The sequence below is a fragment of the Lutra lutra genome, chromosome 1 (assembly GCF_902655055.1).
Source record: "Lutra lutra chromosome 1, mLutLut1.2, whole genome shotgun sequence".
Classification (NCBI taxonomy): Eukaryota; Metazoa; Chordata; class Mammalia; order Carnivora; family Mustelidae; genus Lutra; species Lutra lutra.
Genome location: NC_062278.1, coordinates 161,869,219 through 161,885,599, shown reverse-complemented (window position 1 = coordinate 161,885,599; position 16,381 = coordinate 161,869,219).

The window sequence follows — 16,381 nt, the reverse complement described above, 5'->3', positions numbered from 1 at the left end:
TTGCTTTGCTCTCTAAAAAATATCTTTCCTTGCACTTTCCTCCCTTTGCCCCTATCAAATGTCAAATCCTGGTTTTGTTGGTTAACACTTGGAAATTATGGATGAAGGATTGAGGATCTTCTTGTTATAGACCTATGGTGGATGTCTTCTCTGGTGACACGAGAACACTCTCAGAGGCACTTGTACCTGGAGACTAAGCTCTTCTAGTGTGTTCCAGGTGGTGAGGGATAAGTCAACTTTCTCCTTTGTAACTGAAAGGACTTGTCACATCACCTTCCTTTTACTCTCCTCCATTTGCTCCCCCTTAACAACCACTCTCAGAGCTGGATAGGTGAAGGAATATTTCCACTGGGATTTAGAAACACACACCATGGCCAGGTTCATTCCTGGATAGTTTGTCAGTACTTCTGTGGGGAGGGAGGCCGGACACTTGGAAGTAGTAGTCAGCATGGTCTGAGGATCCTTTGGGTCACATGGTGAGAAACAGTTCTCCTTGTTAGAGTGTATTTGGGACAGGTGGCAGGGACTTTCTGGGGACAAAAAGAGAAGGCAAGGGTCAACATGCTTCCTTGTTCATTAGAATAGGATAAAAGACACTAGCTGAGGGGCGCCTGGGTGGCTCAGTGGGTTAAGACGCTGCCTTCGGCTCAGGTCATGATCTCAGGGTCCTGGGATCGAGTCCCGCATTGGGCTCTCTGCTCAGCAGGGAGCCTGCTTCCCTCTCTCTCTCTCTCTCTGCCTGCCTCTCTGTCTACTTGTGATCTCTCTCTGTCAAATAAATAAATAAAAATCTTTAAAAAAAAAAAAGACACCAGCTGAAGGCAGAAAGTCCTGGAGCTGGCTTTTTGATGCACTTTACCATAACCTATCAACAATTCCATGGTCATAAGAACATTTTCTGGAACAAACCAGCACCTGGTCATAGGGTGGCAAGAGCCTCCACAGAGGAGGTGAGTGGGGTCTATGTGATACTCATCCCTAAAATTGGTGAGTTTTGAAACCCATCTGCTCCTGACATAAAACACAGCAGTACTGTAATGCCTGGCAGGCTGACAGCTTGGACTCAGACAGGGATGGGATGGAAGCTGAAAACAGAAAAGGGGTTATTAATTGCTCTTCTTTGAGGGCTTTCATTTTTTTCTTTCTTTTTTATTTTTAAAATTTTTTAATTGTGTTATGTTATTCACCATAAAATACCTCATTAGTTTTTGATACAGTGCGGGCTTTCTAAACAGTGGTGGATTATGAGCTCCCCTCTCTGGGGACAATGGAGTAAGATGATGCCACCTTACTCTCCCCCACCCATCAGCACTGACCAACTACAGAGAGCCTCACAGTGCTACCAAGTCAGGCCAGAGCCACTTACACCAAGCCATTCACCCTATGCCCTGCAGGTGCATCTTGCTAAGGTGAGTTCTCCTGAGAATCTGTGTAGCTGACCCCTCTTACAGAAGACAAGCACAAATCCCTCACATGCAACAAGTCTACTGATCATAGAATGGCTGCAAAACTTTAGCTCTAAGTGAAATAGATCTAGCTTCCCTTTTATTTAACTCTAGCTTCATTTAACAAGCAGACTAAAACACACTTAATTAAACCTTGCCACACAGTGAACAAAGTTTAGACACACCTCAACGCAGGCAAGGAAAATCTCTGCAGAGGACTGGCCCGTGGGAAGAAGCAGTAAAACCCAAGAGCAGAGTGAATAGTCGGAAACACCTCCTGAAGTTCTAGGCCCAAGACAGTATAGGACATCTTCTTTTTTTTGGTACCTCTTTTAATACAGCCATGACTCAGGAAATAGGAGCAAAAAAGTATTTCCCAGACAAACAGAAATAAAAGATTTTGTGACCACTAAACCAGCCCTGCAAGAACTATGAAAGGGGGCTCTTTGAGTGGGGATAAAAGACCAAAGGCACAAAGCCTAGAAAAGACCAAAGAACATCACCAGACACACCCAACTTTACAGGGAACACAATGGCAATAAATTCATATCTTTAAATAATCAGTCTGAAAATTAATGGACTATTTGACCATAAGTTGTGGGTCCATATCTGGGCTCTCTACTCTGTTCACTGGGCTATGAGTCTGTTTTTGTGCCAGTACCATGCTATCTTGGTAATCATAGCTTTGTAGCTAAACTTGAAATCAGGCAACGTCATGCCCCCAGTTTTGTTTTTCTTTTTCAACCTTTCCTTAAGAATTCAGGGTCTTTTCTGGTTCCATACAAATTTTAGGATTGTTTGTTCCATTACTTTGAAAAATGCCAGTGGAATTTTGATCAGGATGGCATTGAAAGTAGAGATTGCTAACAGACACATGAAAAAATGTTCATCATCATTATCCATCAGGGAGATTCAAATAAAAAACCACATTGAGATAGAACCTTACAGCAGTTAGAATGGCCAGTATTAATGAGACAAGAAACAAGTATTGGAGAGGATGTGGAGAAAGGGGAACCCTCTTACATGGGACTTCCAGTTGGTGCAGCCACTTTGGAAAACTGTGCTCCATGCAATCTGTGCCCTCTCCAATTCCTTAAGAAATGAGAAATAGAGCTACTCTATAACTCTGCAATTGCACTACTGGGTATTTACCCCAAAGATACAGATGTAGTGAAAAGAAGGGCCATTTCTACCCCAATGTTCATAGCAGCAATGGCCACAGTTGCCAAACTGTGGAAAGATCCTAGATGCCCTTCAACAGACGAATGGATAAAGAAGATATGGTCTATATACCCAATGGATTATTATGCCTCCATTAGAAAGGATGAATACTCTGTCTTTTATTTACTGTATTAATATGATTCCTATTTATTTTATTTTCATTTTTTATCTTTTTTTTTTTTTTCATTCTAACTAGGTAACATAGTCTGCCATATTGGTTTCAGGAGTAGAATTCAGTGATTCCTACTGGGTATTTACCTCAAAGATACAGATGTAGTGAAAAGAAGGGCCATCTCTACCCCAATGTTTATAGCAGCAATGGCCATGGTCGCCAAACTGTGGAAAGAACCAAGATGCCCTTCAACGGACGAATGGATAAGGAAGATGTGGTCCATATACACTATGGAGTATTATGCCTCCATCAGAAAGGATGAACACCCAACTTTTGTAGCAACATGAATGGGACTGGAAGAGATTATGCTGAGTGAAATAAGTCAAGCAGAGAGAGTCAATTATCATATGGCTTCACTTATTTGTGGAGCATAACAAATAGCATGGAGGACAAGGGGAGTTAGAGAGGAGAAGGGAGTTGGGGGAAATTGGAAGGGGAGGTGAACCATGAGAGACTATGGACTCTGAAAAACAATCTGAGGGTTTTGAAGGGGTGGGGGTGGGAGGTTGTGGGAACCAGGTGGTGGGTATTGGAGAGGGCACAGATTGCATGGAGCACTGGGTGTGGTGCAAAAAGAATGAATACTATTACGCTGAAAATAAATTAAAAAAAAAAAAGAATTCAGTGATTCATCACTTGCACACAATGCCCTGTACTCATTATATAAATTGCCCTCCTTAATACCCTTCACCCATCCTCCCAGTCTCACCCACCTCCCTCTATCAATCCTCAGTTTTTCCTCTCTCTCTCTCTCTCTTTTTAAAAGATTTTATTTATTTGAGACAGAGAGAGGGAGAGAGAGAGAGAGAGAGGGAGAGAGAGAATAACAAGTGGAGGGAACAAGAGGCAAAGCGAGAGGGAGAAGCACACTCCCCACTGAGCAAAAAGCCAGATGCAAGATCCCATCCCAGTACCCTGAGGCCAGCCCTTAACTGAATGAACTCAGGAGCCCCTTGTTCTCTATTGTTAAGAGTATCTTATGGTCTGTTTCCCTCTCTCTTCCCCACCAACATGGTCATATGTTTTGTTTCTTAAATTCCACATATGAGTAAAATTGGATGGTATTTGTATTTCTAGGACTGATTTATTTTGCTTAACGTAATACACTCGAGTTCTACCCATGTCATTGCAAATGACAAGATTTCATACTTTTGATATTATTGAGTATTATTCCATTGTAAATATATGCCACATCTCCTTTAGCCATCGACCAGTCGATGGACATTTGGGCTCTCTCCACAATTTAGCTAGCATTAGTAATGCTGCTATAAATACTGGGTGTATGTACACCTTTGAATCTGTATTTTTGTATCCTTTGAGTAAACACCCAGTAGTGCAATTTTTGGATTATAGGGTAGTACTATTTTTATCTTTTGTTGGATTATAGGGTAGTACTATTTTTATCTTTGGAGGAACCTCCACACTGTTCTCCAGAGTGGTTATACCACTTTGCATTCCCAGCAGTGCAAGAGGGTTCTCTCTCTCTGCATCCTTGCCAACACCAGTTGTTTCTTGTGTTGTTTATTCATTCTGACATGTGTGAGGTGGTATGTGATTGTGTACTTGATTTGTCTTTTCCTGATGATGAGTGATGTTCAGGATCTTTTCATGTGTCTGTTAGCCATCTGGATATCTTCTTTGGAAAAGTGAGACTGTTTATATTTAAAGTGGTTACTGATGTAGTTGAATACATGTCTACCATATTGGAACTGTGTGTACCCACTGTCCTTGTTCTTTCCTTTCTTATCTTTCACTCTTAAGTTATGTTCTGCCTTCTCTGCTCTTAATTGAGCAAGCTATAGGATTCCATGTTTTCTCCTTTTGTGAGATGCCAATTACGCTTCTTTTTTTTTTTTAAGATTTTATTTATTTATTTGACAGAGAGAGAGATCACAAGTAGGCAGAGAGGCATTCAGAGAGAGAGGAGGAAGCAGGCTCCCTGCTGAGCAGAGAGCCCAATGAGGGCCTCGATCCCAGGACCCTGGGACCATGACCTGAGCTGAAGGTAGAGGCTTTAACCACAGAGCCACCCAGGCGCCCCCAATTACACTTCTTGATTACATTGTTTATTTGGCTTCCTTTAAGTGTGCAATGTAAATTTGCAATTAATCTGAATTCATTCTCAAGTAACACTGCCTTGAACACGTTTCATGTAGGCACCTTAAAACAAAGAATCCTCAATTCTTGTCTTCCATTCGTTATGCAGTTTTTCTCACACATTTCACTTCTCCATGACAGTTATCACAAGTGGAATTTTGCAAGTATATTTTGGACAAAATAAGTCTGTTTTGTCAGTTAAAATAAGAAAATGAAAACCCTAAAATCTATTTAAGATTTCCGTCCTTCATTCCTTCTTTAACACTGTTATTAGAATGAACCTAAGTTTGCTCTATATTGTTTTCTTTGGCAATTAATTCTTCTAATGTATCCTTCAGGAAAGGTCCACTGGAGACAAAAGGAGTGTTTACTTATTTTTATTTATTTATTTATTTATGTATTTATGTATTAATTAATTTATTTATTTATTATTTATTTATTTATTTATTTTCAGCATAACGGTATTCATTGCTTTTGTACCACACCCAGTGCTCCATGCAGTCCATGCCCTCTCTAATACCCACCACCTGGTTCCCCCAACCTCCCACCCCTCACCTCTTCAAACCCTTCAGATTGTTTTTCAGAGTCCATAGTCTCTCATTGTTCACCTCCCCTTCCAATTTCCCCCAACTGCCTTCTCCTAACTCCCCATGTCCTCCATGCTATTTGTTATGCTCCACAAATAAGTGAAGCCATATGATAATTGACTCTCTCTGCTTGACTTATTTCACTCAGCATAATCTCTTCCAGTCCTGTGCATGTTGCTACAAAAGTTGGGTATTCACCCTTACTGATGGAGGCATAATACTCCATAGTGTATATGGGCCACATCTTCCTTATCTATTCCTCCGTTGAAGGGCATCTTGGTTCTTTCCACAGTTTGGCGACCGTGGCCATTGCTGCTATAAACATTGGGGTACAGATGGCCCTCCTTTTCACTACATCTGTATCTTTGGGGGTAAATACCCAGTAGTGCAATTGCAGGGTCATAGGGAAGCTCTATTTTTAATTTCTTGAGGAATCTCCACACTGTTCTCCAAAGAGGCTGCACCAACTTGCATTCCCACCAACAGTGTAAGAGAGGGTTCCCCTTTCTCCACATCCCCTCCAACACATGTTGTTTCCTGTCTTGCTAATTTTGGCCATTCTAACTGGTGTAAGGTGACATCTCAATGTGGTTTTAATTTGAATCTCCCTGATGGCTAGTGATGATGAACATTTTTTCATTGTCTGATAGCCATTTGTATGTCTTCATTGGAGAAGTGTCTGTTCATATCTTCTGCCCATTTTTTAATATGATTATCTGTTTTGTGTGTGTTGAGATTGAGGAGTTCTTTATGGATCCTGGATATCAATCTTTTGTTTGTACTGCCATTTGCAAATATCTTCTCCCATTCCGTGGGTTGCCTCTTTTTTTTCTTGACTGTTTCCTTTGCTGTGCATAAGCTTTTGATTTTGTTGAAGTCCCAAAAGTTTATTTTGGCTTTTGTTTCCTTTGCCTTTGGAGACATATCTTGAAAGAAGTTGCTGTGGCTGATATCGAATGGATAAAAGACCTCAACGTGAGGCAGGAATCCATCAGAATCCTAGAGGAGAACATAGGCAGTTTACTTATTTTTTAAAAAGTCTTTATTTAGGGAGGAGTCAAGATGGCGGAGAAGTAGCAGGCTGAGACTACTTCAGGTAGCGGGAGATCAGCTAAATAGCTTATCTAAAGATTGCATACACCTACAAATCCAATGGGATATTGAAGAGAAGAAGAACAGCAATTCTAGAAACAGAAAATCAACCACTATCTGAAAGGTAGGACTGGCGGAGAAGTGAATCAAAAGCGACTGGAAGATAGACCACGGGGTGAGGGGCCGGCTCCCAGCGAGCGGCGGAGCAACGGAGCACAAAATCAGGACTTTTAAAAGTCTGTTCCACTGAGGGACATCGCTCCAGAGGCTTAACTGGGGTGAAGCCCAGGTGGGGTCAGCCTGGCCTCAGGTCCCACAGGGTCACAGAAGGATCGGGGGTATCTGAGTGTCGCAGAGCTTACCGGTATTAGAACAGGGAAGCCGGCTACAGAGACAGAGCAGAGGAGTGAGCTCTAAGCTGGGGTTACCTTGAACCGGTCGCAGGCTCGGTCAGCTCAGAGCGCGGCCTGAGGCCAGGGTGACGGGAGTAATTGGGCGCTGTTCTCTAAGGGCACACTGAGGAGTTGGGCCCCGGGCTCTCGGCTCCTCCGGGCCAGAGACCGGGAGGCCGCCATCTTCATTACTGTCTTCCAGAACTCTACGGAAAGCGCTCAGGGAACAAAAGCTCCCGAAAGCAAACCCAGCAAACCCGAGCGGATTACTCAGCCCGGCCCCGGGTAAGGGCGGTACAACTCCGCCTGGGGCAAAGACGCTTGAGAATCACGACAACAGGCCCCTCCCCCAGAAGATCAATGAGAAACCAGGCCAGGACCAAGTTCACCTACCCAGGAGTGCAGTTTCAATACCAAGGAGAGCGGCGGAATTCCAGAGGAGAAGAAAGCAAAGCATGGAACTCATGCCTTTCTCCCCATGATACTTTAGCCTTGCAGTTAATCTTTTTTTTTTTTCAATTTTTTTTCTCTTCTTCTGCTAAAAATTTTTAACTTTTACCGTTTTCTTTTTTAACATTTTTTAAATAGTTTACTAATATATATATATATATATATATATATATATATATATATATATATATTTCCTTTTTATATTTTTTCTTTATCGGCTTTCTTTTTTTAATAGTTTCTTTTTTTTTCTTTCTGAACCCCTTTTTATCCCCTTTCTCCCCCCTCACGATCTGGGATCTCTTATGATTTGGCTAAAGCATATTTTCCTGGGGTTGTTGCCACCCTTTTAGTATTTTACTTGCTCCTTCATATACTCTTATCTGGACAAAATGACAAGGTGGAAAAATTCACAACAAAAAAAAAAGAACAAGAAGCAGTACCAAAGGATAGGGACCTAATCAATACAGACATTGGTAACATGTCTGATATAGAGTTCAGAATGACGATTCTCAAGGTTCTAGCCGGGCTCGAAAAAGGCATGGAAGATATTAAAGCAACCCTCTTGGGAGATATAAAAGCCCTTTCTGGAGAAATAAAAGAACTAAAATCTAACCAAGTTGAAATCAAAAAAGCTATTAATGAGGTGCAATCAAAAATGGAGGCTCTGACTGCTAGGATAAATGAGGCAGAAGAAAGAATTAGCGATATAGAAGACCAAATGACAGAGAATAAAGAAGCTGAGCAAAAGAGGGACAAACAGCTATTGGACCACGAGGGGAGAATTCGAGAGATAAGTGACACCATAAGACAAAACAACATTAGAATAATTGGGATTCCAGAAGAAGAGGAAACGGAGAGGGGAGCAGAAGGTATATTGGAGAGAATTATTGGAGAGAATTTCCCCAATATGGCAAAGGGAACAAGCATCAAAATTCAGGAGGTTCAGAGAACCCCCCTCAATATCAATAAGAATAGGTCCACACCCCGTCACCTAATAGTAAAATTTACAAGTCTTAGTGACAAAGAAAAGATCCTGAAAGCAGCCCGGGAAAAGAAGTCTGTAACGTACAATGGTAAAAATGTTAGATTGGTAGCAGACTTATCCACAGAGACCTGGCAGGCCAGAAAGAGCTGGCATGATATATTCAGAGTACTAAATGAGAAAAACATGCAGCCAAGAATACTATATCCAGGTAGGCTATCATTGAAAATAGAAGGAGAGATTAAAAGCTTCCAGGACAAACAAAAACTGAAAGAATTTGCAAATACCAAACCAGCTCTACAGGAAATATTGAAAGGGGTCCTCTAAGCAAAGAGAGACCCTAAAAGAAGTAGATCAGAAAGAAACAGAGACAATATACAATAATAGTCACCTTACAGGCAATACAATGACACTAAATTCATATCTCTCAATACTTACCCTGAATGTTAATGGGCTAAATGCCCCAATCAAAAGACACAGGGTATCAGAATGGATAAAAAAACAAAACCCATCTATATGTTGCCTACAAGAAACTCATCTTAAACCCGAAGACACCTCCAGATTTAAAGTGAGGGGGTGGAAAAGAATTTACCATGCTAATGGACATCAGAAGAAAGCAGGAGTGGCAATCCTTATATCAGATCAATTAGATTTTAAGCCAAAGACTACAATAAGAGATGAGGAAGGACACTATATCATACTCAAAGGAACTATCCAACAAGAAGATCTAACAATTTTAAATATCTATGCCCCTAACGTGGGAGCAGCCAACTATATAAACCAATTAATAACAAAATCAAAGAAACCTATCGACAAGAATACAATAATAGTAGGGGATTTTAACACTCCCCTCACTGAAATGGACAGATCATCCAAGCAAAAGATCAACAAGGAAATCAAGACCTTAAATGACACACTGGACCAGATGGACATCACAGATATATTCAGAACATTTCATCCCAAAGCAACAGAATACACATTCTTCTCTAGTGCACATGGAACATTCTCCAGAATAGATCACATTCTTGGTCCTAAATCAAGTCTCAACCGGTATCAAAAGATTGGGATCATTCCCTGCATATTTTCAGACCACAATGCTCTGAAGCTAGAACTCAATCACAAGAGGAAATTTGGAAAGAACCCAAATACATGGAGACTAAACAGCATCCTTCTAAAGAATCAATGGGTCAACCAGGAAATTAAAGAAGAATTGAAAAAATTCATCGAAACAAATGATAATGAAAACACAACGGTTCAGAATCTGTGGGACACAACAAAGGCGGTCCTGAGAGGAAAATATGTAGCGGTACAAGCTTTTCTCAAGAAACAAGAAAGATCTCAGGTACACAACCTACCGGTTGAGACTTGATTTAGGACTAAGAATGTGATCTATTCTGGAGAATGTTCCATGTGCACTAGAGAAGAATGTGTATTCTGTTGCTTTGGGATGAAATGTTCTGAATATATCTGTGATGTCCATCTGGTCCAGTGTGTCATTTAAGGCCTTGATTTCCTTGTTGATCTTTTGCTTGGATGATCTGTCCATTTCAGTGAGGGGAGTGTTAAAATCCCCTACTATTATTGTATTCTTGTCGATGTGTTTCTTTGATTTTGTTATTAATTGGTTTATATAGTTGGCTGCTCCCACGTTAGGGGCATAGATATTTAAAATTGTTAGATCTTCTTGTTGGACAGTTCCTTTGAGTATGATATAGTGTCCTTCCTCATCTCTTATTATAGTCTTTGGCTTAAAATCTAATTGATCTGATATAAGGATTGCCACTCCTGCTGTCCTTTTATTTTTAAATAAATACTGTTTTTTATATGTTCTACTATCTTGATTTCTCTTTCATTGATTTCTGTTCTAATCTTTATTATTTCTCTTTTACTGCTGAATATAGGCTTTGTTTGCTGTTTTTCCTCCAGGACCTTTAGGTGAAAAGTTCAGCTGTGTATTTCAGAATTTTACTGTTTCTTGAGGAAGGACTGGTTTGCTCTATACTTTCCTCTCAGAACTTCCTTCTCTCTATCCCAAAGGTTCTGAACTGCTGTGTTTTCATTTTCATTTCCCACCATGTAATTTTGAATTTTCCTTAATTTCCCAGTAGACCCATTCATACTATAGTAGGGATGCTATTAAACCTCCATGTACTTGTGTACCTTCCAAATTTTCTCTTGAGATTGAATTCAAGTTTTAAAGCATTCTCATATGAAAATAGGCAGGGGAAAATCCCAATCTTTTGGTACTAGTTGAGACCTGATTTGTGATCCAGTATGCAATCTATTCTGAGAAATGTTCCATGTGCACTGAAGAAGGTGTATCAGTTGCTTTAGGATGAATTGTTCTGAATATATCTGTGAAGTCCCTCTGGTCCAATGTCATCCAAAGCCCCTTTTCTTAAATGTTAAGAATTATTTATATTTACATAAATTTCATCATGTTATAGCTATCATATAAATTGCTTTTCTCCTTTAACAATTTATTTTAGTATTTTTATTTAAGTTCTTGTTACTTAGTGTATACACTCCATTATTAGTTTCAGGGGTAGAATTCTTTTTATATACGAGTCCCCAAGGAAGGAAAGCAAAAGCAAAAATAAACTATTGGGAATTCTTCAAGATAAAACTTTTGCATAGTAAAGGAAGCAATCAATAAAACTAAAAGACACTCTACAGAATGGGAAGAGATATTTGCAAATGTCTTATCAGATAAAGGGTTAGTATCCAAATCTGTAAGAACTAATCAAAGTCGACACCCCCAAACAAACAAAAAATCCAGTCAAGAAATGGGCAGAAGACATAAACAGAAATTTCTGCAAAGATGACATACATGTGGACCACAAACAGATGAGAAAATCACTGACATCACTTGGCATCAGGGAAATACAAATCAAAACCACAATGAGATAACACCTCACACAAGTCAGAATGGCTAAAATGAACAACTCAGGAAATAACAGATGTTGGCAAGGATGCAGAGAAAGGGGAACCCTCTTTTCACTGTTGGTGGGAATACAACTACTGCAGCCACTGTGGAAAACAGCATGGAATTTTATCAATGAGTTAAAAAGAGAAACTACCCTATGACGAAGCAATTGAACTTATGCAATGCATACAAAAGTAGTGTTCCAAAGGGGCACCTGCACCCCAATATTTATAGCAGCAAAGTCCACAGCAGACAAAATATGGAAAGAGCCCAGACATCTATTTTAGTTGAACAGCTAAGGACAAAATGGCATGTGGCATATGGCATATATATATGATATATGTATGTAATATTACTCATTGAAAAGAATGAAATTTTATGATTTGCAAGGACATGGATGGGAGCACAGGGTATTATACTAAGTAAAAAAGACAGAGAAAGACGAACAAAATATGATTTCATTTAGGTGGAATTTAAGTCATGAAGCAGATGGACATAGGGGAATGGAGGGAAAACTAAAATAAGGTGAAATCAGAGAGAGATGACAAACATATAAGACTCAAAATTATAGGAAATAAACTGAGGTTTGCCCAAAGTGGAGTGGGTGGGGAGGATGAGGCAAATGAGTGGTGGGCATTGTTGCTATGAGCACTCATGTTATGAGCAACTGATGAATAACTGAACTCTACCTCTGAACCTCATAATATACTATATGTTAAATGAATGAAGTTAAGCTTTAAAAAGAAGAAGAAGAAATATGTACAGTCTCAACACCACGTTCTTATGATTTTCTAAACAAAAACTGCCCCTGGTCTAGAACTGCAAATTTCTCCACAAACACCCACCTCAGCAAAGTATTTGGAACTAGCTTTTATTTTAGAACAGGATATTAACTTCCCAAGTGCAATGAAAGCCTAACTGATCCAAGGCTTAATTGGGCAAGTGAAAAACCCAGTGACTAAATTCATTAATAATAATACTTTTACTTTTTTTTAACATTTTATTTCCTTATTTGACAGACAGAGATCACAAGCAGGTAGAGAGGCAACTACAGAGAGAGGAGTAAGCAGGCTTCCTGCTGAGCAGAGAGCCCAATGCGGGGCTCGATCCCAAGACAAATATATACTGGTGGAGAGACTTCTAAAAAATTGCAAAAACTGTTAATCACCCAAGTCTGACCTGTCAGGTTAATAACCTGGAAAAATTACTTTTGTTTCTGAGTCTTCAAACCTTCTCACTCAGGACCACTTAAGCACTTCGACTTCATTTGAATGCTACCTAGGATGGGTTATCGATATATTCTTGCTGTGTGTGTGTGTGTGTGTGTGTGTGTGTGTGTGTGTGTGTGTGTATTTATTTATTTATTTTCTGGATGAATTGGAGTCTTTCTTTGCCAAGAGGCTGACACCCTCACAGTGGCAAAGAAACTATTAGGAAACATATTTTCTAATTGGAATTCATGTGCCACAATATCTACTGACTGAGGTACCCACTTCACTGTGTGGGTTTGGCTTTAAATAAAATTGCAACTTTCTTGGAACTGTCACTGTTTCTATCACCCTCAAACATCAGGCAAGGTTGAAGAACTAATGGAATCCATAAACTCAAAAGCTTTAAACCCATGGAAACTACTGGACTCCCTTGACCTGAGGTATTGCCTTTGGCCTTACTATTTGTGGTACCCTCTTTGTGAGATTGTCACTAATAGACCAATATCATTTGGTATACAACCTTCTATTGCTCCCTTGTTTGTACTATAAGTCTTTAGTGTCTTATGCTAAAACCTACCATCAGGAGGTTAAAGAATGTCTTCCAGATCCCAGTGCAAAAAATCTTGGTTGTTCATGATTTGGTAGTTTGGAAATGCCACCAGAAGAACACCACCCTTGAACCCCATTGGAATGGATATTACCAGGTATTCCTGATAGGTCACCCTGCTGCAAAAGTAGAAGGCATTAAACCGTGGGTACACATTTCCCAGCTGAAAAGGCTCTTCCTGACACACGGTCCTCCTCTTGCGTGGGCAATCTTAAAACCGAGTTGGTCAGGATGCAGATGACTTCATGTGGTAGACAGCTCCATTTAAGTTACCAAAACAATACATCATACTTCCACTAACCTCAAACATGAAACTCTTTCCTTTACTCCTTCTTTCACTCGGCATTGGCTTGGAAAGATAATGCCATCATCCCTATCTCCCAAGCCATTGCTAAAGGGAATAACCATTTAGACTGCTGTATTTATCATCAAAACTCTCTCCTCTATCCATGATGCCAGAGACCACCTTGTCCTCCCTGTGACCAATTTTTCTTCCATTCCCAATAAAACCATGAACTACAACTGAAATCACTTATGGAGTCCGAATTTTATGACCAGAACATCCAGAGCCTTTGTTTTAACCTTCCTTCTGTCATCGCTGTACAGACTCAGAGAGACATGAATACCTTTAAAAACATCAATACACTCCAGGGGCGCCCAGGTGGCTCAGTCAGTTAAGCATCTGCCTTCGGCTCAGATATGATCTCAGAATCCAAGGATGGAGTTCTGAGTTGGGCTCCCTGCGCAGTGGGCAGCCTGCTTCTCCCTCTAGCTCTGCCCCTCCCCTGGCTCGTACTCACTCTCTCTCTCTCTCTCTCTCTCTCTCCTCGAAAATAAATAAATAAAATCTTTTTCAAAACTTAAAACATCAGTACAGTCTCACCACCACGTTCTTATGATTTTCTAAACAAAAACTGCCCCTGGCCTAGAACTGTAAATTTCTCCACATGCACTCACCTCAGCAAACTATTTAGAACTACTTTTTATTTTAGAACAGGAAATTACCTTCCCAGTGCAGTGAAAGCATAACTGATCCAAGGCTTAACTGGGCAAGTGAAAAACCCAGTGACTAAATCCATTAATAATCACACTCTCACGGGAAGAGTGTCCCCTAGCAAGGGATTCTTATTTTCTGTGGCGGTTGTGAGGAAAAACATATTTCTTGGGCTTATGAATGCCTAGATGGCTGGCACTTAATCAGACAGTGCCTTTTGGGTTATCTAATTGTACCCCTAACTGCCCACAATCAAACTGAGACATCTCGCTGGCCAGTTCCCCTTAACTTGCCTTATTGAAACAAATGGGAATTGCCAGAAGACCCATTAAAGATTCAGAACTTGCTTCTTTTGGCAGATCCTCACTCTGTGGCTGGGAGCAAGTGCAAATGAGGCTACGATCATGAACCTCTATTTAACTCTCAAAGATATTGCAGAATCTACTGTTAAAGCAGTAACTGCCCAACAAAAGTCCCTCAACCCTCTGGTGAAAGTTGTTCCTGATGCTAGGATAGTCCTTCATTATCTTTTAGCTGAACAAGAAGGTGTTTATGCTGTGGCCAACACCACCTGTTGCACTTGGATGAATGCTTCTAGGGAAAGCTGGGTCTCAGCTACATGAGATCACTGACCCATCCAATTGGTTTAAGAAAGTGACTTCTTGGGGTGCCTGGGTGGCTCAGTGGGTTAAAGCCTCTGCCCTCAGCTCAGGTCATGATCCCAGGGTCCTGGGATTGAGCCCCACCTCAGGCTCTCTGCTCAGCAGGGAGCCTGCTTCCCCCCCGTCTCTGCCTGCCTCTCTGCCTACTTGTGATCTCTGTCTGTCAAATAAATAAAATCTTTAAAAGAAAGAAAGAAAGAAAGTGACTCCTTGAGGGAGGAGTCAAGATGGTGGAGAAGTAGCAGGCTGAGATGACATCAGGTAGCAGGAGATCAGCTAGAGAGCTTATCGAACCATTCAAACGAACACCTACAAATCCAACAGGAGATTGAATAGAAGAAGAGCAGCAATTCTAGAAACAGAAAATCGACCACTTTCTGAAAGGTAGGACCGGCGGAGAAGTGAATCTAAAGCGATGGGAAGATAGACTGTGGGGGGAGGGGCCGGCTCCTGGAAAGCGGTGGAGCAATGGAGCACAAAATCAGAACTTTTAAAAGTCTGCTCCACTGAGGGACATCGCTCCAGAGGCTAAGCCGGGGTGAAGCCCATGCAGGGACAGCGTGGTCTCAGGTCCTGTGGGGTCACAGAAGGATCGGGGGTGTCAGAGTGTCACAGAGCTTGCAGGTATTAAAGCGGGGAAGCCGGCTACAGAGACGGAGCCGAGGAGTGAGCTCTCCACTTGGGGTTACCTTAAATTGTGATCCGTGGCACAGTCAGACCACTGCTCTTTGAGCAGGTACCCCACAAGATCCAGGGAGACCCCCCCACACCCCTCTCCCAGAAGAGTGCAGGGATCTGTGGGGTTTGGAGACTCCAGGTGGGGCTGTGTGCCAGAGACAGAGATGCTTGGTCACAGGCTGGGTGAGCTTGGAGCACAGCCAGAGGCCAGGGAGGCTGGAGTGATTGAGTGATTTTCTCCGAGGGTGCAGTGAGGAGTAGGGCCCCGAGCTCTCAGCTCCTCTGGGCTGGTGATTGGGAGGCTGCCATTTTCATTCCCGTCCTCTGGAACTCTACAGAAAGCTTTCAGGGAACAAAAGTTCCCGAAAACAAACCCAAGAGGATTACTTATCCTGGGCAGTATGGGCAGTGCAATTTCACCTTGGGCAAAGACACTTGAGAATCACTTCAACAGGCCCCTCCCCCAGAAGACCAGCAAGAAATCCAGCCAAGACCAAGTTCACTTACCAAAGAGAACAGTGGAATTCCAGAGGAGGAGAAAGCAAAGCAAGGAATTTATGGATTTCTCCTTATGATTCTTTAGTCTTGCAAAGTTAATTAATTTATTTTATTTTATTTTCTCCTCTGCTAAAATTTTTTAACTTTCACCCTTTCCTCTTTTAATGTTTTTAAACTAGATTATCTTAACAATACCTTTCATGGAAAAAGAACTTTTTTGAACCTTCATTATTATAGTCATCTTTTATCCTTCATTGTATCTAACTTTATTTTTTGTGTACACATAGGGTTTTTTCTTCTAAAAAAATTTGGGATACAGCCTCTAATACATCAAAATATACCCTAAATCTAGCACAGGGCTTTGTTC